The following is a 23,071-nucleotide window of genomic DNA, read 5'->3' on the forward strand; positions in this document are numbered from 1 at the left end:
AGTGCAATCACTTTTTCCCAGTGTAAGTCCGTGTTATGGTGAGTTTTTAAAATTGGTTTGCGATTTTCTGAAATATATTCCATACAAAAATATAGTTTGGACAGTCGCTATTTGGATATTCCCTTTCAGTGAAGATGTCTACAGTTTTCCAGCCGGATTAGTACTGATCGAAGAGAGCCATCTACAGGCGAAAGGCGACATAACATCACAGCAGCAGCATTTAAGGTGGAACGAAAAACACGCATAAGAAGCTGGCGAATAAGAAGCCAACTTCAGCCTCGTAGCAGACCCTGGGAGGCACGCTCAAAATAATCATCTTTCCCAGTACTTCAGAGTCTTATTTAGATCGCTTCACTGCAATTTTATTTGATTGATTGGAGATGTGAAGCCATCGAGCCTGAACTGCGCTTCACATTGAAATTGAAGCCATTTCTCATGTTCTCTCAGTGTCGAGGAAGCAATTGAGTGTAAAGGAGGCGACTTGAAAATGAAACGTGTAATCACCTTACAGAGGGTCTTCACGACGGGGTGCGTCAGCTAGTTCTCCATTATTGTCAATTTACTGGACTTCTGAAGAAACCTATCTACAACGAAAATACAAACTGCACAGTTCAAGGCACATGAAGAGAAATCAGTGTGCCGATTGACTCAAAAATGTCGCTACAAACAATCTACCAGGCTGATTTACTTGTCCGACCACCTCCCTCCGTCCCCCTTTGCTGTTAGCACAATTCTTTCAGTTTCTTTTCTTGTATTCTCCTTGCTATTTCAGTGTTCCCCATGTATAGATGGATCCACAACCGAAACCGTTTTCACCCTGTGTTTCTGCACCGTCAGTCTGTATGAGGAGCACACTTTGCACAGCTCCAGTGGCGCAATCGGTCAGCGCGCGGTACTTATACAGCAGTGCACAGCGAAGTTATGCCAAGGTTGTGAGTTCGAGCCTCACCTGGAGCAGTGTCTTTAGCTACTGAAAGCAACTGTCAAGTTTAGATATTATTAGGTATCTGATGGAGATAAATTAACATCAAACGAAGAAGTAAAGGTTTACTTCGAGTCACAATCAAATAAGGCTCCACAGCTGAAACATTGTGTTTCCTTCTCTTTTCAGCATGGAATAAACCTTGACTTTTTCCTTTGAAGCCCATGCATTCTGACGCAGCTCCCTACTTAAATTACCATCAGCTGTGTACCTCCAGCTGACCTGTACACAAATATATGAGAGAGGTCTACTGAGACGAGAGGAGCACTGAAGACTTGAAAAAGCTCTCGAATTAGACTCTGTGTTTTTGTTGTTCCCTAGATTTGTTTTTAATGTTCTTTTTCTTTTGAAGTTGTTGCATTTGTTTTTTTTTTGTAGTTGTTAGACTACTACAGGGATTTACCTGGGTTCCTGGAAGACTTCTTGTTTTGTGTTTGTTGTGTTTTCGGGTTAAAATTGTTTTTTTTCTATTTATAGGACCCCACGCATTACTATGGGAGTAGATAACTTACATTCTTACATTGTTAGTTCTTACATTGTACCTGAAATTACCACATAAACTACTACTCTGTTTCCCTTTTTTTAAAAGGCACAAGTGAAGTTTGTTTTTCCTTGCTGCTGATTGGTAGCTACAATGGGTCAATTGCAATAAACCCTTATACAATAAACTCCACTGAAATTTGTCAGCAGCTCTGTACTAAACCTGTTCTCAATTGCAACAAACCTAAAATAACAGCTGCTGCCCGTTAGATGTTACTGCATTAGGAGTCTAGCTTAAACCACCTCTTCATAGGTTTTAAGCTACTCAGTAGCGGACTAAGCAGAACAATCGATCACATTAGAACTGTCTTGAATGTAATGGAAATAATGTACTCATTAAGTAACAAGCTTATGCACCACTTGCTTGAAAATTATTATTATATTTAACTAAAATTGCTTTCCAGACACCACAAATATTCACAATGAATGTTATCATTACACGTATTTACTAATAAAAGTGTTATTTATTAATTATTATGTATATCTTCCATGTATATTTTTATTAGTAGCTGTATTACAAGTAATGCATATACAGTCTTTATTATAGTTAGTTTTCAGTTATCCTGGGGAGGGAAGAGAATGGAAATTAAGGAAATAAAAATTTAAAGGGCTTTTAAGTCTTCAATGTGTTCTGTCATAGCTGTGTGTTGTCACATCTGGGTGTTAGTTTAGTATATTTGTTGTATTATTTATTGTGATTTAACACTACACTTGTGTTTCTCAGGAGAAAGCAGTAAGATTTTGTTTTATTTGAGGGTACAGAAAATTGTATTGTACGCCCAAATGTAAGGTTACGTTAAGAAAACATTATTGTTACCTTTTGCAACGTTATTTATTTAAGACGGTTCTTCAGAATAGTGTCCCTTACGTATCTGTGACTGTGGTCCAACAATAACGGTGCTGAAATAGCCGGAATGTGTGGGAAGAAGATGGAGATGGAACAGGAGGCTTATTCAGTCGATAGAAAGGTTGTGTAGGACTGAACACACTACGGTTATGGTACTGGGTTTAAGAGCATTACGATCCTACAGTCTCCTGATCCGTAATCAGATGCGTTATCAAATGTACCACTGGCCCTTGTACCGCATTCCTCAAGTGCACCACTGTGAGCTTGCGCCGCTACAATAATACATCGCCCCAGTCCAAATTTTCTAAAATTAAATGAACACTTCCATTAAATTTAATGTAGAAGGATGTTGCTTTCCATAATGATAAACTGTGTGGCAAGACAGGCACCACTGAGACTCAACCCCAGGATCTCCTGTTTACTAGGCAGGCACTCTAACCAACTAAGCCACAGCATTCTCACATCCTAGTGTTAATTCTGCATCAGCAGGGTCAGCTTGTCAGCACGCCTGTCTCCATTTGGTGGTTTGAGCTGACGTTGCCATGACGTTGCCATTAAATGCGACCGAGAATACTCCAACCGGCGCGCCGCTATGCCTGCCGTCGGAGAACTAAGCCATGGCACTGGCATCAGATATCCCTTTTACAGCCACTTGGACACATCTCAATTGCTCTGAGACACCTGCATTCAGTGTGCGCTGAGCCTGCTCGCTGAGCAAGTGACGAGAAATGGCTTATGTCCAAGGAGTTCAATATGCTTTTTATGTTCAATGGGGTGTCCACTACAGCTAACACTGAAGCGCAGCACAGGCTCTGTGGTTTGACATCTCACAAGGTAAATGTTGAAATTGTAGGTGGAAGAGGAAAATTACCCTTGAGTATGGGGAAAGAGTCAACTCATGTCCGGAGGGGGCTGAAGTGTGTATGGAGGTGGCCAAGTGGTTAAGGCAATCTCCTCTTAATACATGATACTCTGCACAAGTAGGTTTGAACCCCATTCTCCTCGAGGAAGGGCTTTGACACATTTTGACCTTTTTAAACTTGGTGTGCTTTCGTTTTGTTTCTTCGCTCCTGTATTACAGCAGTAATATTTCTATAGGTGTATTATCATGGTAGGCTGACAGCAGGAACACGTGGCCCACAAGCAGTGACAATATCAGAGGTGTCTGCAGTGTGTTGGTTTGTAAGCAACGATAAAATAACTTGACATGGAAGCAGGTGTGCCTGCATTAATACAGCTCCATCGAGAGGAAAAAGTAACACAAGAACCGACATAAATTCAACAGCACGTTTCTGCAGCTGAAAACAGAACATACTCCACGTGATGATTGAGCTCACAACCTCGGTATAACTCCACTATAAAAGCACCACAACCTGACCAATTGCGCTACTGGAGCAGCACAGCACAGTAGCACATTTTCCTCAGTGTACTCAAACAGTGCTTCTTCCCTAGCCTACCAGCTTCAAGACTTTTTTAAATTGATCAAAGATTCATTGGAAAAGGTTTGTTGATGGGTCAGGTGGGAATCACACCCAGATTCACTGCTTGCAAGGCAGCTATGTTCATCATTATACCCAGGACTGGCGCCAGGGGAATGATCTGTAGGGGGGGGGGTCTGAAATCCTGAGGGGGGTAGTGATATTTCGGTTTAAATGGAGCCATTGCAACCATCCAAGTGAATTCTCGCAAGCATGCCACTGATTAGTATTTCATGTTAGAAGATAACGACAAGCAATCTGGTATTTAGTGATGAAGAACAGTTCCACGTTCATCAGAACTCACGTGATTATTTTTGCCTGGAGCATCAACCATATGTGTTCATTTTTGCAACAACATCAACGGTAACGAGGTTCTGAATCATTAAGAAATCATTGTAAAACCAACAGAAAGTAGAAACTTCTATAACTACAGTCCTAGTTATATAACGATTGTAAGTATAAGGATAAACTACTGCAAGGCATTGGTCCACCTGAGCAAATAAGGTCATAATAATGTTGACACCCCAAAACATAGACACTATGTAACGTGCTGTTCCTGGACAGATAGCCCTCCTGCACATTAAACAGTCTGATGTAGTAACTGTGAATTCGGGGTTAGTGTAGTTATCTGACCATTGACAATTTATCCAAAACTGAGGGGGGTGGGACTGTTCAGTTGAGGGGGCGATTTTGGCATGCCAGTAACATTTTGACAAAACGTCCAAGAGTTACGAAAACACTTACTTTGTGTATAAAGTACATTGTGTACACACTGTAAGTTCAGAACGCGAGAAATACTGCTCAATATGGGATCCTGTCCAGGAATATCAGGGCTGTAAGGGGGTCAGATCTATAGATGTAGTAAACACATTAGTGGAGACAGTGTGTCTGCCCTCTGTGTGAGAGCCAGACAGGAAAAATAATCTGTGGTCTGGGAAGAAGAGACCCTCGTTGGAAGAGCGGTGCTTCTCACAGGAGAGAATGAAAAAAAATATTTTTCTCCTTGGGGGAATTAAAAGCACTTATGGGGAGTGGTGTGATGGTAGTGCATCTGATACCACATCAAAAGGTTGTGTGTTCAAATCATGTTGAGATCGGATGATGTATGTTCAGGTTCAGCTGGTGCCGAACCCAGGAATTAGACCATGCCGTTTGGTTTTATCTGTACACCACATAGATAATCTAAATGAAATAACAGAGCAGTACAGGACACGCATTCAGGAAATTACACAGCAAGTCATTTTGAACATGACAAGAGAAAAGGCACACTGCACATCCGTGAAACATCACGTCCGACTTTAGAGACAGTTACATCACAGAATGGAAGTTTCAGGCCCCTTTTTCATTACAGGTTCAAACTAACCTGAAAGTTACAGAGTTTTAGGTCACTTTTGTATTTAAATGTGTCTGAAGCCTATAAATATAATTTGCCCTTTTTTAAATTGTGGATGAAATCCAATCCCATGTACCAAGACCTTACAGTATATTCATGTTAATTAAAATGACTAATGCTATTGGACATTAGCTGGTGCTTTTTGTAACGATTTGCTATTTCATGCTGGAAAGAAGGAAACCTGACCAACGTTTGCTTTCAGGTGCGGTTCATTCACATAATGGACTTCTATTTCTGAGTAGCCTGATTTAAAAACACACGAACCCGGTAGAAGTCGAACCTCCAATCTCATGATGCAAAATCAGACGCGTTATCCATGAAACCACTGGCCAATCATGTAACTGAATTGCACCATGGTGAGTTCAGCACTGCAACTAGTAATTACTAGTAATAGTAATAATCCCATCCTAAATTTCTAAGTGAGAAACGTGTTTTCTACATTTTTATCAGTTTTAAAATATCATCTCTTTAATACAGACAAAGGGTTTGTGTTTCACTTTGAAATTCTGATTGATTTAGAATTCAAAGAAAAAGATGCTTTCTTCAACAACGCAGTGCAATTATGACATCTTTCACTCTACTTCTCTCTTGTAGTAAAGCAGACCTTGCAGTGTGAGCATTTACTCTAGTAAATTAGGTCATGTATCATGTTAAATCACTTCTTCAAAACAAAACATTCCTGGTGCACGTTTTCTCCATGAAAAAAATACATTTTTCCCTTACATGATTTCTCTTTTTTTTTGCATCAGAGTACAGAAAGAAGAAAAAAGGGAAAAGCAGTGTCGCAAAAAAACTCCATCGCCCTTGGGAGATGTCAAGCTCATCGGATATGAAAAGTGCCCAATAAAAGCAATTTCTTTTCATTTATCTTAGCGTCAGGGCTGCTATTGTGTGTAGAGGAGGCAACTTGCTCAGCCAGCAGACTCACCGCTTACTGAATACAGGTATGTTTTGAGTGTCATGCTGATCGTCTTATAAATGCAAAAGAAACTTTTAAAGCTGATAAAGTTTTCCATTGTAATTTGCATGTAGCTACAACGTCCCTGGAAGAGAGATTTTATCAGTTGCACGTAATCAGTATTTTTTACTTTTTGTTTAGTACTGGAAATATATATTTTTTTAATTTTTCTAAAGAAGATCTCAAAAAGTATTGCCAGGACCTACCTTTAGCATTCAATAGCGATATTAATGGATCAGAAATGTAAGGTAAATTGGTGATCTGAGCCAAAATAGTCCTTACACGCCTCCTGGAACAGTGTTCATATTCATAGCAAGTTATATTCTTTTTCAACCCCAAACGTTGCTATTGCATTAAGCTTTGTGTGACCATTAGAGGTTTCGGTAGCTTCTGGAGAGCGAACTTTTCCAAACTGAAACCTATAAGAACATTATTCAAGACGCACCATGTCCCAGAATCATTCATCGGGACTAGGATTAATATCAATGGAAAGTACTTCAAAATAAAAGATTTAACTGAAATATTAAAAGAGTAGGAAAGCATTTAAAGTAGAAAAAAATCAGTTCAGATGATATTTAATTTTTTGAGAAATGGGCACATACATCAGCTCAGTGAGCAGTGCGAGGTGCTCTTCTGGAGATGATGTTAAATTAGTTAAAATCATGTGATAGTTAAAAAAGCTTAATACTTAGTTAAACAGCCAGCACAAATGGTTGCGTTTGTGATTATGTCACTTCTCTACTACAGCAGCGTCGGTAAAAGACCCTCTGAAAGCAGTAAGGCTCTGCACAGCTGAATTCGTTGCTATTTGGAGAAATCCACAAACTCGTGTTTTTCATGTGCTTTAAAAGACAGCCATACTCACCGACAAAATAAAGACACTGCTGCTGATTTTTTCCGAAGCACAGTTGACCTTTCTGAGCCAATTGATGAAGCTCACCCAATGAATACTATAGCAGAAGGTGGAGGAAAGTGCAACTTTGTAACTATCACAACCACAGGAACAACTGCAAGAAGTAGAATCAATTTCCCATCGAATGGTGGTGTTGTCTGAGGTACGCGATGTGAGCGTGTGCAGAGAATCCCACAATCTTTTCAAAACTTGGACAAAGTATTTCTGATGGAGCGCTGTGCGCAAAGATTGAATAAGCTTTGCTCCTGCCGATGATTCTGCGTGAAAAAGCACAGCATTCAAGTTTCACAGACAAATGCACCATGCCTACTGTAGCGGCGAGGCTTATTAATAAGAAAGAATTAAGTGTTCTGAGCCTTCCCAAATGAGGCCCCATTTCTGTGTTCATCTCTGTGGTGCAGCCACAGAGAAACTATTCATGCAGGTTGATTTAAGGTTCCTGATAAGGACAGCTCCCAAAGGGGATGCACTTAGCTAAGCCTGGCTATCATGATCAATGGTCATCCATTGGTGCCTATCTGTCTAGGGAGTGCCAGTTGGACATCTGGACTGCATTCCTAAGTGTCAGGAGTAAGTGACTCATATTTCACCTTGATCAACCAATCAGGGGCTGGTAGGGCCGAGTAACCCACGTGGGACTCTGATGCCCATGGAACTTTCAGCCAATCAACGAGCTGAAGTTCCTCCAGGTAAAAACAGGCAACACAGAGAGCCTGAGAGATTCAGTAAGATTCAGGGAGATTCAGTAAGATTCTGGAGAGGATTCTGTGGACTGTTCTAAAGGGAATTCAAAGGAGAATTCCAGGGCAGGACGGCCCAGGAGCAGAAGGCTCCCAAGGGCAGGACATTCTCGCAGCGTGCCTCCTGACCATCCTGAGACTCAGCTCGGACAACCACGGAACGGCCAGTGTGTCCGAGTGCCAGAACTTTCCTTTGTTCTAAGAGTCTAGAGTGGAGGTTGCCAGAGAGTAACCAGCAGCAGGCCTCGTGAACAGGTCGGAACTGTGGACAGCTGAATCACTATTCAGAACTAGCTCTTCATCAGGAACGAACCGGTCCTCTTCCTGACTTTCTGGGACCCACAGTCATCTTTTCTCCTGTGCACAAACTTTGCTAGTTAAAGCCAACAGTGAGCATCAGCAGTGCACCGTCACAAGCCGCACAGCACAGCCTGGCACCGAGCCAGAGAGCGCGGATTGGACAGCAACAGCCTGCAACTGTTTGTTTGTGCCCGCAGGAGATCTGAATCCCCAGAAATTGGATGAGTATTCAACTTCACTGCATTACAGCTCGAGAATTCCATTGTTATCCAAACCAGTTGATATCAATTTAATTCCTAAGAGTTATGTACTTGTTTTGAGTATCTAATGTAGAAGTTGTAACCAAGTTCACTTTACGAAACGGTCTTAATGAATGATATACTGAACGTATGTCCTCTTGATATGTGTAACACTTTGTAACTGATTGAATATATATCTTTTGTATTCTGATAACCCTCTCGATAAGATCTGTTAGGTTTACATGCATATTCTATGTATTAATAAATGTATCCTCGTGTATTAGCACCTGTGTGTGTGCGTTGTTTGAGTTATGTCGCATGGTTGGACTCTAAAGCCATCAAAAGAATCAACTTTGTGATTTACTGCTACAATAAATAATTGTCTCAGTAAATGCCCAAACCCTACAGAACTGGTGCCTTCAGAGAGCCACTACAGTTACATATTTGGCGTCCCTGAACGGCCAGTTTTTCTTACACTACAGAACCAATTTTAAAAACAATTGCGGCACACTACGATTCACACTGACTCAAAAGTGATCACGGCAGATGTTGTTCCCTGCATAATGCTGAAGGGACCAAAGAGCATTGCTGTTGGGAACACAAAATGAGGTTTTTTTATGCCTTGATGTTAAGCTGACAAAGACTATCTTGAAACACCTAGTTCAGTCTCTCGACAGACTGTCAAGCAAAGCTTTTACCCATTGACGTCGCAATAGAAGGAAGGTCTTAACCCACCAACACTTAGCAGTGGCAAGATTCAAACCTAACCCAGCGAAGAAAATGGAGCACAAACCCAGCACTTAGATCACCCAGCCACACTCCTTACACCTTACTCTCTTGAGAACGTCGGGTGGGTTCAGCTCTTGTTGTGCGACGCGTGGAAATGACTGCATCTTCATTTTCCGAGATGTTTCCTATCACATCTTTGTCAGCTCTGAATAAAGTGCTTCTTTGGAGCAGGCTTCAGACCTTTTATTTTATTTATAAAGGAGGGCCATTCAGAAACATGTAATTCCTGTTTTAGAAATGCTTTGGGCGGTGTGTTTTATATAATGCACAAACAGTATTCTGATTGTATACTGTAGACCTGTGTAGCAATCATACTGGACGTGACTGGGATTCTGAAATGTTTCTTGAAAAGGTATTCAGGGCTGCTTGAATCTATAATAAAAAAGTGACCCGAAACTTCCAACCTTCCAATCACTGATGTCGCTCTCCCTAAACCTGTACGGGATGTTTTGCTGATGTGCAGTGTGCCTTTACTCCTGTATTAAAAACGACCTCTGTTGTTGGGCGGAGTTGAAGGAGAACTTACTGCACAGAAAAAGTACGTAACGATAAAATATTTCTGCGCGTGAAACACATCAATCGTTCAGCATTTCTAAAATGTTTAATTGAATTGACAAAGAAATCCTCTCCTTAAACTTCGAAAAGGATTATCTGTTGAGCCAGCAGGCGTAACACTGCAGTTGCCCGTTTCTCACAGGTGGTTGAAGTTGTGGATAACATTTAGCAGGTTTGGCACCATGGCTTAGCTGGTTAAGACGCCTCACTAAAAACCAGGAGACCCTGGGTGTGAATCCCAGCGGTATCTATTCGTAGACAACAGGCCACTCATTGTCAATATTTATGGAGCTTAATTTAAAGACAACGGGAGAAGCATGAGTTACAGCTTTCTGTAGCTGTTTTATATAGCGATGCATCGGTTGGCTCTGTGGCGCAATGGAGAGCGCATTGGACTTCTAGGCTTTGATAGAATGAAGTCATTCAAAGGTTGTGGGTTCGAGTCCCACCAGAGTCATGTATCATTTTGATTCAACCTTTCAAAATCCTCTAGGGATCAGTGTTGATCAAGTCAAATAAAGGACTTCTTAAGAGTCCACAGTTGAAAATGAACCAGCAGCCACAAGAAAGAAATTAGCACTGGACTGTGATCACATTACTCCTGTCCTGGACTCCTTGCACTGGCTTCCTGTCAACTTCAAAATCCTCATGCTCACCTATAAGGCTCTCCATGGCTTGACACCACAGTACCTGTCTGGGTTATCGCCCTACTCCCCACCTCACAACCTTCGCTCTTCTAATTCTGGTCTCCTATCTGTCCCCCAGTCCATCTACACTCTATGGGTGACAGGGCCTTCTCCTGTTTTGTACCAAAGCTCTGGATCTTTATTCCCAAGGATATCAGAGAGTCACCTTCTCTAAACTCCTTCAAATCCAGACTCAAAACCCTCTTCTTTAGAAGAGCCTTTAATGAACTATTCTTTACCCCTCCGTTCCTACTGTATTTAATACCACCACCTATTGTCTCCTCTAACTGTGTATTCTCATCCTGCTTATCTTGTGTATTTTTTAACTTTATTGGTTTCATTCTGTAAAGCACTTTGAAAAGCCACCTTTAAAGGCACTATATAATGTATAGATTATTATTATTAATAATAATAATGAACAGCGCATTTAACACTGAGCACATGCGGTCCTTCTTTGCAAAGGATTGCAAAAGCTGGGAATTAGCCTTTCACTCGTGTTGTTGAAGACCGTATCCTGGCTTTGTTGCAGGAAATGTCTGGATGCCATCACCGGATCAAGGAGAGGATCAGGGTTTTGGGAAGTCTTTTTGATGCCTGACACTGTGTGTTTCCTGGTTGTAACGGGTGTCATTCTGGACCTAAACAACAGAGAACACCGTTGAAATAGCTGAACTGCCTAGCGGACACTTTGTCGCCTTCTTCTGACCTGTATTTAATGCGATTCTCTGAAAACTTGGCACGTTATATCTGTGCTACCTTTATGGAGGGCACACTCATAAGAATCATAGATTCGATCACAAGCATCTAAAAATGAGCCTGAGAAAATGACATCACGCTATGAGGCTGAATGGCACAAATTCTCCTGTTACTTCTGCAGCAAATGTGTGTTTTTTGCTTCTTATTTGGCAGCAGTGGGATTCCAACTCACACCCCCAAAGAGACTAGAGCTTTAATCTAGCTCTAAATTAAAAACTAGGTGACTTGTAATGGCTGGTAGGAGAGGAAAGGTATAAATGCTTCTTTTTTGGACAAAGTCTTTATCTTTTTTTTCACCAGTTGTTTTGATCAAATTATTGTAACGCAGTGCCATATTAAGGTATAATATGTACATGAACGTCATGTCTGAGTCGATGATGGCAGCTGAGTATCGCTGGAGGACAGTTCATCATGAGTGGGTAAGCCTGCATAATGAGGGAGAAGAGATCGGCCTCTCTGATGCAGTGTCCAGTGACACTAACCTTCTGTCCTACTGTTCTCTGCTAATGTAGATGGTGAATGTTTATTTAGGTGAATGTAAGGTTTCATTCTTGTAAAATATTTCCGAGCACTTTTTTTGTTGCTGAAAATTAATCCTGAGCATTTGAATGAATTCCGATATTGTCACCTAATTCCATACATTGTTTCATCAAACTAGAACATTTAGAGGAGGTCAATTGCATTTATGAATTGCATAGTGATAGTATTTCTTTCCATTTAAATACTTCAGTCAAAAATGTAGAGAAGGTGCTCCTGTTTTCACCATTATAAGAACTGTGATGCACCAGTAATATTTACTCTCATAAAAGTATTGTAATTGTATTGTTCTGTTCTGTAACAATCTTGAGTGACACAAACCTTCTGTTTTACTGCACTACACTTCTCCAGAGGCCAGTTCAGCACACAAGGATCCTCAGTCAAACAAACACTGCAATCGCTTGATAAACGCTATTTCTCATCCTTTCTCTTAGTGTCGGTGCTACTATTGTATGCAAAGGAGGCGACTTGACAATGAAGAGAGTCTTCATGAAGGTGTGTGTCGGCAAGCTCTCCACTGTCAATTGACTGGGCTTGTGAAGAAATCAATCTCATTCAACAACCATACAAATTGCACAGCTTAAGGCACATGAAGCGAAATCTGTGAGCTGATTGACACAAAACAATGTCACTTCACATTATCTGCAAAGTTGTTTTGCTTGTCTGACCACCTCTTCCTACTTTACAGTGAGCACATATATTTCAGTTCCTTTCTCCCATGTGGAGATGTATCCACTGCCAAAACTGCTGTCTGATTATTTAAATTATCTGTAAAACTGTTACATGACTTCATCTAATTGTAAATTTATAAGACGGTCTGTGAGACATTTGTGAGAGTAGCTGAATCCCAGGGCTGGTATGGAATCACACACAGGCGGGTCTTCTGTGTGATCTGAGTCCCACTGCTCAGAGCTACAGACTGGTCAAATGGTCACTATTGTAGACACGACCATCGGACCATAGGCTACAAATAATCAATATACCGATCATAGTGTCACTACTGTTGTTTATTACATAAATACTGTATATAAATAATAAGATAATTCCACACTCATAAAACATTTATAAACATTTTGGGAGGCTGACATACAGTAAAGAAAGTAATACTGAAGAGTTTGGAAGTCCTGGAAAGCGTTAATAGATCCTTCTTGCTTTCGACCTGGAACAGAGCCCACAACTGCCAGATCAGTGACCCCTGTGCCCAGTTCACAGAGAGGAGAACCAGGAGCTCTTCTATGTCTCTAAGAGGGCTGGGAGGAAAGATAAAAGGGGGAAATGTGACATGAGTCCAGGCTGTTCTGTCTGATATTGTTCATGTAGCAGCACTGATTGTCTGAATATCTTCTGGTTCTGGATTGTGAGGATAGAGAGCAGTACGGAGTTGAGATCCTGTCTGAGTGTGAGTCTGAGCTGTGAATCTGACTGAGAAGAGAATAATGATTTTTTATTCTGCCTGAGAATTTTCCTGAGAATTTTTTTCTTTTCCAAGTGGTGTTACATCCCCTTCAGATACTCTACACAGACTGCCAGAGAGAAGAGGATAGAGAGATGGACAGATAAGAGCACACACAGCAAGAGACACCGACGTCTTGATTTACTTTGAAGCAAGTGTTAATTTCTTTTCTGGAACAAGTTGTTTCTGAACTTCAAGAAATTCATACAACTTCTGAAAGATAAAATACAAATCTTGCTTCTCAGGACAGAAGAAATGCTTCCAAAAAATGCCAGTGATTTTTTCTCCTTTTAACGAAAAGTGGAGAAAAACAACAGCAGTGCAACTCCGTCGGCTTGATTTAGCTTAATACAAGTATTCACTTCCTTTTCTGTAGATTACAGCCTGCGAAAGATGAAATGAACTTCTTGGTTACTCTTAGTCAGTGCAGAAGAAATACTGCCAGCTGGCAGGAAAATGACAGTATTTTATTTTCTTTAACTACAAACATGTGAGTTGTGAAAAGCAACGGGAATGTGTCCCTGTGCAGCTGTTAAACAAAGGGCTGGTGGGTCAAACGTACTCAGGGACGTGCTTCAGATTGTGATGATGTAAACAAAATCTCCGCTAAAAATTGAAGGGATTTCTTCGCAAACCCTCTTGAATGTGGCAGGAAATCTTTGTGTTTTACTCGTGTGCATCTACAACAAGTAAACAAATAAGTACCTAAGTCAATGTCCAAGAAAACCATCTTCACGTGTGGAATTTTTCTTTAACTGGCTGTTGGGAGAATTCATTTATACACCCGTTGTATCCTTAGCAAAAATATTTTAAAATTAGAACACAGATTTGTTGGAGAACTTGACAATCCTTGACAATCATTATTAAATGAGCATTATACAAATGTGCGTTGATATTTTTAATATGTACCTTAATTGTAATATATATATACATAATTGCTTTGATATGGATGTTCATTTGAAGGAATTGAGGAAACTATGAAGGATCGCAGAACAACCAAAGATACATTTGGGCATCTGCTATTGGTAAAGATGAAATAGTACCTTAAGTGTGAAGCTTTCATACACACGAGAGAAAAAAACAGTTTTAATGCACTTCATTAAACTGATGGTATGCTTATCAATCGTGCATAGAGTGTACATAGCAGAGGATGGTTTCGATCCATCGACCTCTGGGTTATGGGCCCAGCACGCTTCCGCTGCTATAATGTGATTCAACACAACTGCTCTATCTTTGCTTTCTAAAAGTGCGCCCGAGATGAAAAGTCTAAACGGTAAACGCAGACGTCACTTTGAGCACTTGGTCTTTTATAGCACAAATCATCACCCGCTGCTCTACATGGGCGTGTCTTCAATATCGTTGAGAACCAAACCTTCTGCTTTCCGAGGCAACTGATTCTTTCGTCGTTAATTCCCAAATCTTCAATGAGAATCAGTGAAACGAAAATCAAACACATGTACACACTCGCGTCCTAACCTGAAAGAAAAATCTACACCCACTTTATAATACTGAAAATGATTCAGGAAGTACAGCAAAGTTCTAAAACCAGCGAATGCATCTGCATACAGTACATAAAATGTCAATTTTTCAAAAGTAAAATCTTCAGCTTTGAAAGATTACCATCCATATATTTTCGTTTTTCTCTTTTTTTACATAACACGCTTTCGAGAAACATACTGTCTTTTAATTAAGGTTTCATTAGAAAATGTGTATCTTGGTTTGCCAAGTTAAAATCGGCACATCCCAGTGGGCAAAAGATGTAGAATATACGACTATTGAACGCATACCAGACGTGTAACTGTGCTCCGTAACTGGTCTAGAATGAAATTGATTATATGTTTATTATACATAAATGGTTGTAGTTCTATTATACGGATAAATTTAGAAGACTACTATACATATATAGTTAAAGGTCTATTATACATCAAAGAAAGATTTTTATAGGTGTAGAAACTAGTAAATAAAGCCAATGATTTATTTTAGAAATTTATTCTTAAAATATACAACTATTCACACCTGAAAAATATGTAGTTCAAATTATACATTATATACAATATTGTAATCAACAAATGTCTAACCATCATAAAAAACACAACTAGTAAACTTCAGTTACAAATTCTAGTAACATGGCAATATATATATATAGTAATGACAAACACAAACTAATTACATGAACACGCTAATATTTAACTCAAAACCACATTTCGAAACTTCTTTATTTCCACGAAAATATTATTAATGTAGCACAAACGCTACTTTCTAATAAAGACAGAAAGAAACTATTTGTTTTGTGTCTCATGGTGATCCTCCTCTCGATACTAATGAAATGTTTAATATGATCCCTCGAGAAAAAAAAGGAGTCAATTTCCGCCTGGAATGATTGATGCCCCATCAAACATTTTGTAATATCCCTGGAAGTTTATACAGTAGAATCCTGGTTCGTGGCTTAAATTCAAGGTAAACAAGACTAAGGAAACGAGTTGGAAACTTGATGTCGAAGTGGGATTTAAATCACCCGGAACATTTCACTACATTGGGCAGTATGTGCTAGGGAGCATTGCTTGACGTCCCTTCGATAGCTCAGTTGGTAGAGCGGAGGACTGTAGTGGAGTCAGTAGGGAATCCTTAGGTCGCTGGTTCGATTCCGGCTCGAAGGAAGGTGCTTTTTGTGTACTTTAATCAAAGAGTTAAAAAAGCGAATCTGTTTCATTCAGACATTTATCAAAAGTTCAATAAACGACGAAGTAGAGGTTCCTGTTCCGAATTCAGCCCACGTCTGATTGTCTTGTTTTGGCCAAGATCCGATCTTTGAATTAAGGGACTACTCTGTCTGCTTTGTAATTCAAAAATACATACAAATGTCAAGTTTTTTGTAGATATAAAGGTGTTCTCTGTTTTCAAAGAATAGGTACTTAATTGGCATAATGATTTGGTATTGGTTTTGTATCGTTGTATTATGAAGTTTGTGCTTTCTGTGTTTTTATTGTATTGTGAACTTATTTTTTAAACAAATGCTTACAAAGGCACGGCACACATCTGTTTATACCAGTGGTGAATTGTACATTTGTACAAGCTACTGTGCACTTCTGGGAGTATAACAGGTTCGATATAAAGTGGCAAAAATATAAAAGGGGAATATACCCCAGACTGCGTGTAAGCTCTCGTTGTGACTGTTGTTTTATTTTTAGATAAAAATGGCGTACTGTGCACGAAATGTTGCAGAAACACAATTTGATATTTTAATAGTTATTATTTTAATAATTTGATCAAATTGAGGCCCAGGATCCAAATCTTCAGTTCTGATTTTTTTAAGTGATATCTTTCCTTCCTGTCGTGGAAGTCACACGATGTGAGCAATTGTTTTTTTTACGTTGCGATCCAAAGATCCTCAGGCGCACTGTAACCAAACCAGGATGGATTCTGCTCGGAGCCGGACTGAGCTCATTCTCACTCCCTGTGCTAAAAACAGAATTAGCTCTTCCCCGAACATCGTCTACAGCTGCTGGATGGTGCTCTGCGTCTTACTGCTCCGGCAATTACTTTGACGAAAGACAGATCACTTGTGCGCTTTTAACCTTCTCGCAGCTACAGCTATAGCCCTGAAAAAAGCATTAGCTTTATCAGTTTTTACATTAATCTATTTTGAATCAAAGTTTGATATTTTTTTATTTTTTATTGCATTTTACATTACAATAATAATTATTATTATTATGCACACTTATATAGCGCTGTTCTGGATACTCCACTCAATGCGCTTTACAGGTAATGGGGACTCCCCTCCACCACCACCATTCTCCTGAATGATCACAGAGAGTCAGGACCTCGGTTTTACGTCTCAGCCGAAGGACGGCACCTGTTTACAGTTTAGTGTCCCCTTCATTGTACTGGGGTATTAGGACCCGCATGGACCGCAGGGTGTGCGTCAAGCGACAGAAACCAGACGTGTGTCGGGCTCGGCTGCGAGCAGGACAATGACATCACAGGGACAAAGTAGAGGAAATCAAAAGGGTTCTATAAAAGACCTATGTAAGCTGTTGGTTTGCAGTCTGGACTCTAAATCCTCCGATCCGATTTTAAATCTCTCTAATACCTGAGCTGCGGCTTCTTCCGAGTATTTATTCGTATACTTATTATGTGTAAGTGTATAGATGAAACCTTTCATATATTGTTCAGTTTAAATCAAAATGCTTTACTAATACAAGAGAGAAGTATAGTATGAAGGATGTGACAAATCTATGATTTCTTGGAACAAAACGGTTTTTATTTGCATTCGAAATGAAGCGGAATTTTAGCGGGACACACAAACCCTTTGTCCTTTTTAGAGTTTTTAGAGTGAACAGACATAAATGTAGAAAACGTGTTTTTTAGCACTACAATAGCAGGGTCAGTGGCATAATGAATAACGCGTCAGGCCTCGCGTCAGAAAATTATAAGTTGGACTGCCGTCTGGCTTGTTGCGTTTATACCACTTACGTTGTTTTATATAAATGAACTCCACCTGAAAGCTATAGAAAACACTTTGGGTAAGTTGTCTGCAGCCTCATGCGAATTTCGACAACTTACCCAAAACACTGTACTGTCTGGAGATCAGCTCCAGCTCTGAACTCAATTGCAATGAAAAACCATGCGTAACAAAACTGGAGAACAGCTGAACTTGTGTTCAGTTCGGTGATGAGGGATCAGAACTGTCCTTGTTGTAATTAGCACGAACTGCACAGGCTCTGAATCAGACCATGTCAATTAGTCTGATTAATGTAGGACACGTTAATGTAGAATTATTAAAAGGTTTATTAGTTAGTTAGTTCAAGTTTACCCACCTGAACTAATGTAGAATTATTACTTGGTCTGTCTCTTGTTTGTATATAAATGAATGACTCTGACAACTTAATGTTAGTTTTTAATTTAGTTTTACGATGTAGGTCAGGCGTTGACATATGCACGAGTATATGAAATGTCTCACTCCTGATTCAACTCATGTTCTATAGGAGATTGGCGATTCCTCCTGTTTCTCATACAACCATATCAGAACAGAAGCCGTTTCACCCAACTCTGATTCAAGATCGACTTGCATCTTTATCCCTTTTTTGTTCGTGATCATTATTTTCTTTAGTTATGATCAATATTGAACTTTTTCTAAATGAAATGACAATAATCAAACATGCAGGCAGATTTTTGAAAAGTATTCGGAATTGACAGGGTGCCCCTTTGGAACAATCGTCAGAAATTGTGAGAAAATGAAAGTTATGTAAGCTCTCACACAAAGCATTGAAGATTGGAATCTGAGTGTAAAAAAGTTACCCGTCTCCCAATGATAGGCAGGGATACACACCATGACTCGAATAGACTCAGCGAACTTTAACACCTATGATATTACGAGTGCTTTGCACGTGTCGAATTTCAAGAAGGAACTACTACAACAGTTGTGGACATAATTCAATACCACCGGCAAAGTCCAATGCCGGCAACATCTGAGAAAATAATGTTCACTCATGGAATTTGGTCTTTGAATGGCTGGCGGGAAAATTCATTTATACTCCTGTTGCACCCTCAGCTGAAACATGTTAAAATAACAACGCAGATTTGTTGCAGAACCTGACAAGAATTATTGGGTTAGCACTGTATGTATTCTTGTATATTTACTTTAATTTTAATATAAATGTAAACATGCATGCTGTATAATCTATTGTAATTTTAAAATATGTTAGCTGAGGATGCGAGGAGGGCTATTATACCTTGTGAAACGTGCAAGGAACTGTAAAAAAGGCTGGTATTTGAATAAAATTGGCGATCACAAGAAAACCACAATTTATGTGGTATTATCATCAATATCCTTCAAAATCGACGTTCAAATGAAGGATTTGAAGAAACTATGAAAAAAGCAATAGTAGTAGCAGAGGATTTTGATTTTTGCTCTTCAAGTCAGTAGATCACCGTAGAGTTGTGCCCCTACAAACAGCACAAAGGATGAAACCCACCTCCTTCGTTATTGCTATGTTTGTGCCGGTGAAAGTAGCATTTGTGCTATTGAAAGCATCTCGGAAGATGAAGGTGCAGTCACTTCCACATGTCATGATATCATTAGATCCGACGACAAGAGCTGAAGCCCCCCAGTCCAAGCCAGCAATGTGAGGAAGATGGACATGGAGGAAGGTAGCGTGGCCGAGCGGTCTAAGGCGATGGATTTAGGCTCCAGTCTCTCTGGGGGTGTGGGTTTGAATCCCACCACCGCCAAATGTTAATATTTTAAGACCTGTAATACGATCAGTAAAAGTGCTTTTTGTTAGGCTGCAGGAGGTGTTTAGAGATAGACTTTCTAAAAGACAGGCTTAACATCAAGGCAGAAAAAATATTTTGTTTTCTCAACAGAAATTCTCTTTGGCAAGTTCAGCTTTATGTAGGGAACAACATCTGCCAAGATCACTTTTGAGGCAGTGCACATGATAGTGTACCGGCAAGTACAGTACATTTAATATTGGCTGTGGTGGTGAGCTGCTTTTGTCTGTGAAACTTTTAATTCTTCACGCCGAATCGTTGGCAGGGGTAAAGCTTATTAAATCTTTGAACATAGCTCTCCATCAGAAGTACTTTGTTCGTGATCAAAAGAGATCAGAGGATTAACTTCATGAATTCACATAGCATACCTTACAGGAAAGATTTAAAAGGGGAATTGATTGTGCTTCCTGATGTTGTTCCTTTGGTTTCTTTGGGTACAAAGGTGAATGTTCTTTGACGTTCTGCTAGAGTATCCACTGGGTGAGCTTTATCAATTAGCTCGGATAGGTCATCAGTGCTCCGTCTCCGGAAAATAATCAGCACTGTCGATCACGAGTTTACAGATTTCTCCAAATAACAACTATACATTTAAACCCAGTGGTTAGCATTCCTTCAATCCAATAGTTTTACTCTGGGTAAAAAGCAGCGCAATCTACAGATAGATGATATTCAAATATTTCAACGTTCTTATTGGATGACCTGTATGGAGATATCGCTCAGAATTCCTAATATGATTTTGAGTTCAGTTTTGCTTTACTACTTTCAGAGTCTTTTATTGACCTTGCTGAAGCAGACAAGTGACATAATCACAAATGCGACCTACCTGTGCTGCTGTTTCTGGTTAATAATGATTATTGCGAGGAAAAAAAAACAGCTCCTTGCATGAAGAGCAAGAGCAACCAACGCACTCGCTTGTTGAGTTGGGTTTTTTCCGTGGTGCTCTTCCTCAGATGCAAAGTTATTTGGCGAGCAAGGACCTCTGAGAAGGAGCCTGAATCCGTCAAGAACTCAGAAATCACAGATCATCTTGAAAAGATTTGGGGATGCACTGGCTCAGTTATTTGAAGGAACCTATACCACCAACGCACTTCTGAGAACCACCTGCACATTTTCGCAATCCTCTCTCTCACCTACAAAGTTATGAAGACACAGATGACCAACAAAAACTAATTTGATTCACTCAAGGCTTCACTCTTCTGTTACGATGTTTTAATTAATGTTAGCTGTGATGAGGTGCTGTTTCTGTCTCTTGAAGTTTAAGAGTCTGCTCCTTTCTTCCTGGTATAGAAATAACATGTTCCATCTTTGTTTACAAACACCACTGTAAATAATTGGTCCATCTCTAAAGCCTGTGTGTATTGACAAGGCAATTCAAAAGCACATATTAAATAAGAACACGATCCTTCTTGTTACCATTCCCGTGGTTGGAGCGTTGTTTCGCCCTTTAATGTTCTTCTACAATATTTACAGACAGGGCTTTATTACTGGAGTTGTGTGCATCGGTCCATGAACATCAACTGTACTGCTGTTTTTCTATGCGTAATTTAATCGCAAGCACTTAAAAGATGCAAAAAGGTTTCAAAGAAAACATAATTGAAAGACAGTCGAGTAAGGAGGTAGGAAAACGCACTCCCCCGTTGAAGAATCAACCACCGTCGCCCATGTGACTGGATATAAAAATAAATTATTCATTTCAATTATTCATGAAGGGTGGATTGTGGTCAGTAAACATATGCACATCTTTAAGTCAGTTCCACCATCTGTGCCATAGGGGATGTAGCTCAGTGGTAGAGTGCATGCTTTTCATGTATGAAGTCCTGAGTTCAATCTCTGGTGTCTCCAGATGTCTTATATTATTGTGCTCACATCGCAGTCTTCTGTTGAGTGAGAACTCTTTGCTCGTGTTCATAGAGAGCCAGGTTTACACAATTAAATTCAGTCACACACGAAGTGCTACAGTGTTGCTCTGCTGTTTTAAATGTACCTCCAAAGCATTTTGTTCTGTTAACTACCAAATGATTTGAACTAATTTTACGTCATATTCAGGAAATCCAGAGAAGGTCATCAGACTTTTAGTGGCTGTTGAAGAAAACACCTCTTGAATCTCACCAGAGATCATTCAGCAAGCGAGTTAACAGGGGTTAACATAGAGAGTGGCGGGGATGGGATGTCAGGGCTTGACGTCACTGCTTTATGCAAAGAATGGAGGGGTGGGTGTCAGGGCTATATGACTGTGCTTTCCGTAGAGAGTGGTGGGGGTGTGATGTCAGGGCCATACAACAGTGCTTTACACAGAGAGTGGAGGGGTGGGTGTCAGGGCCATACGACACTTCTTTACGTAGAGAGTGGCGGGGGTGGGATGCCAGGGTTTGATGACACTGCTTTATGCAGAGAGTGGAGGGGAGGGTTTCAGGGCCATATGACACTGCTTTACACAGAGAGTGGCGGGGGTGGGATGTCAGGGCCTGACAACACAGCTTAATGCAGAGAGTGGAGGGGTGGGGGTCAGGGCCATACGACAGTGCTTTACACAGAGAGTGGCGGGGGAGGGATGTCAGGGCTTGACAACACTGCTTTATGCAGAGAGTGGAGGGGAGGGTTTCAGGGCCATAAGACACTGCTTTATGCAGAGAGTGGAGGGATTGGTGTCAGGCCATATGACACTGCTTTACACAGAGAGTGGCGGGGGTGGGATGTCAGGGCCTGACAACACAGCTTAACGCAGAGAGTGGAGGGGTGGGTGTCAGGGCCATACGACACTTCTTTATGCAGAGAGTGGCGGGGGTGGGATGTCAGGGCCTGACGATACTGCTTTACGCAGAGAGTGGAGGGGTGGGTGTCAGGGCCATACGACATTTCTTTACGTAGAGAGCGGTGGAGGTGGGATGTCATGGTTAAATGACAGTGCTTTCCATTGAGAGTGGTGGGGGTGGGATGTCATGGCCATAAGCCACTGCTTTATGCAGAGAGTTGAGGGATTGATGTCAGGGCCATACGACAGTGTTCCACTCAGGCCTCTGCTTGAATTTGTACTCCTCCTCTCTCTCCCTACCTCTACCTCTCCCTCTCTATACCTCTCTCCCTACCTCTCCCTTTTCCCCTCCCTACCTCTCTCCCTACCTCTACCTCTCCCTCTCTGTGGGGCCAGTAGGGGGCGCTCACCCTGCGGTCTGCGTGGGTCCTAATGCACCAGTATAGTGACGGGGGACACGATCTGGCCCACCAGCGACGAGCAGGTTACCAGATCTAGACAAAGGGGGCAACTCTTAGTCGTATGAGCTTAGTCACACATCGCAGCGATTAAAAAACAAAACAAACATATTATGTCTGTTACTAACGACTTTTTTTTCTTACATTGAAAGTCTCTTTCCCTGGTGATTTTCTAGCGCAACTGGGGCTCTTCATTTCTCCTCTGTGTCTCATCGCGGGCGGATTTGAAACAGACCACAGAACCTGCCGCTGCAGTGCTCTCGGTTAGGGGCTCTCATCCTGCATCACCAATCTTCCACAGGAGGGACGGAGCTGGATTTCTGTCTGGAAAATAAACTCCAGAGTGAGAGAGAGAGAGCAGAGAGGGGTAGGGAGAGTTAGAGAGAGGTAGTGCTGTAGAGAGGTAGAGAGAGGGAGAGAGG

At 40.8% G+C, this 23,071-nt stretch overlaps 3 non-coding genes and 1 pseudogene across 3 annotated transcripts; 3 read left to right on the forward strand and 1 right to left on the reverse strand.

The window, feature by feature from the left end:
* Window positions 1-23,071, reverse strand: part of LOC138242774 (zinc finger and SCAN domain-containing protein 2-like) — a 587,776-nt pseudogene that overhangs the window by 45,518 nt on the left and 519,187 nt on the right.
* On the forward strand, window positions 864-957 carry trnai-uau (transfer RNA isoleucine (anticodon UAU)). The gene is made up of 2 exons: window positions 864-901; window positions 922-957. It is a non-coding gene; the product is annotated as a tRNA-Ile (tRNA).
* On the forward strand, window positions 10,099-10,191 carry trnar-ucu (transfer RNA arginine (anticodon UCU)). The gene is made up of 2 exons: window positions 10,099-10,135; window positions 10,156-10,191. It is a non-coding gene; the product is annotated as a tRNA-Arg (tRNA).
* Window positions 15,736-15,823, forward strand: trnay-gua (transfer RNA tyrosine (anticodon GUA)). Its single transcript is given in 2 exon segments — window positions 15,736-15,772; window positions 15,788-15,823. It is a non-coding gene; the product is annotated as a tRNA-Tyr (tRNA).

Source organism: Lepisosteus oculatus, chromosome 14, assembly GCF_040954835.1.
Source record: "Lepisosteus oculatus isolate fLepOcu1 chromosome 14, fLepOcu1.hap2, whole genome shotgun sequence".
Classification (NCBI taxonomy): domain Eukaryota; kingdom Metazoa; phylum Chordata; class Actinopteri; order Semionotiformes; family Lepisosteidae; genus Lepisosteus; species Lepisosteus oculatus.